Here is a 2,044-nt window from a genome sequence, read left to right on the forward strand (position 1 = left end):
CTCGACGGCAGACAAACTGAAAGACGGCGAAATTCGTAAGATTGTCGTACGCGAGTTAAATGATATCAAGTCTAAAATCGATGGCCTTTCTAGATCAACTTCACTCGCCAGTTATAATTTTCTAGAAGAAGGAGTAGAGTTACTCAGTGTTTCTCTCGATAAATCAAATCTTGAGCAGAAAGAGAGCGAAACTCAGGACGAACCAGGTGAACTTTCGAGCGTTATTCTGTCTGGTATCTTAAACCAAGCAATAGAGCTTCCTCCAGCCAGGAAAAAGCTTAAAATCAACTCGGACAGAGAGTTAGAAACTGCGAGAAAAAGATTCGAGGAAGCGCGCAAGGCAGCAACCACTGCTTTCTGGAATGAGGCATTTAGTATCGAAGATCGAATTTTTGCAGCGAAGCTACGAATAGTTTCAAAAATAGTGGAACATCTCGATTGTCCTGAGACCGCAATCACCGAATGTTTATCGTTTTGGAAGAAGCTGCATAGCGTACAAGCCATTCAACTGATTCAAGAGATATTCTCAGTGTCTTTGAACGATGGAGTCAAATCGTTGTTGAATAAAACTCAACGGGTGGAGAACGTCTGTCGGTTATGTTAATCAACTATGTTTTGTTTCAATATGTTTGCAAATTCAGTAATAAATGTTCATTTGAAGTGTCCGCCTGCATGCCAACGATTGAACTTCCCACTCGCAGTTTTCATCCAATAATAAGCTGGCACGAAATTTCAGCAAGAAATTCTATAAAAGAGGAATTGCCTCATCCTCCAAACGAACAGACCCTTCATGAAAAAAAAGAGCTTCTCCATATGCTGTGAAAAGTCAGGGGTGTTCTTACTTTCCCTCGTACTACGCCTTATTAGAAAATCATGATTATCCAGGAGGAGGAAAAATTAAACAGATTGAATTACCTGAAATTACAGGCAATATTTTAATGGCCCTTTCTGTTGATATCAATAACAATGTTTACGTGCTAAAAACATACTGGTGAAGGATTCCTGTTGACGATATTGAACGAGAATTACAATGTAAAAGCAGAAGACAAATTAGATTTGCTCCAGGACAAAATATCTTCTGTAGTTAGAATCGCAATATGCAAAGACGATGATATCATCATCATCCAACACAGAGGCCTGATGTGTATGTTTGTAACAAGATGTGTCAATTGAAATACAAATTTGACAACGACTCAAGTGAGGCATTTTCATTGAGTATTTCCCAGCAGAATGAAATCATGATACCAACAAACGATCATACGGCAGTTCAAATACACACCAAGGAAGGAAATCTGAAGACAACAATAAAAGTCCCAGACCATCATAAAGTTGTCAGAGTGGCATTTCACTAGGTTATTTGTAAAATATTGGTTCTAACCGTGGTAGGGGAAAAAATTCCTATTTCTTTCTGCGCTACCCTGAAGCAGGCGGGAAGCTGGAAACTCTTACCTTCTTTTGTAAAGTTGTCGATGTGCAGTATCCATATCTGGTATCCCATAATGGCCCTATTGTTGTTGTAAGAGAAGGAAACTTCACTTACCTATGATGAGACTCAATTGTTATAAACAACCATTTTCTGCCTAAAACACAGTAAATATACTACCGCTACTTTCCTGAAACAGTAACAGGAACCTTTCAATAAACTAAAGTAAAGCAAACAATAGATGTTGCTAGATTTATAAAATTTGTGAGCTGTTTCATTCACGTGGTCTTGTTTCCGTTGTAAGGAACACAAGCGTAACTTATATTTAAATATTGATCCAAAAAACGTTCTTTGATCTTGAAATTAAATTAAAGATAATCATGTTTTTGTCTATCGTTTTATGCCAAATTTTTCCAGGCTTATTTTTTCGGTGAAGCCAAAAAACGACTTAATAATTATGACGAAGTTTCTATCCCATGTGCATGATGATACGATTTTAATTCAACGCCAATGTTTCTTCATATGAATTGATTTTTGTATCAAATAACCGAAGACATGCGGATCTCGTTCAAGTAAACTTTCCTATTCATAATGGAATATTGAGGGTACGTGACATTTTAC

The sequence above is a fragment of the Dendronephthya gigantea genome, unplaced genomic scaffold (assembly GCF_004324835.1).
Source record: "Dendronephthya gigantea isolate DGI-Jeju-01 unplaced genomic scaffold, DenGig_1.0 000603F, whole genome shotgun sequence".
In the NCBI taxonomy this organism is placed as follows: Eukaryota; Metazoa; Cnidaria; class Anthozoa; order Malacalcyonacea; family Nephtheidae; genus Dendronephthya; species Dendronephthya gigantea.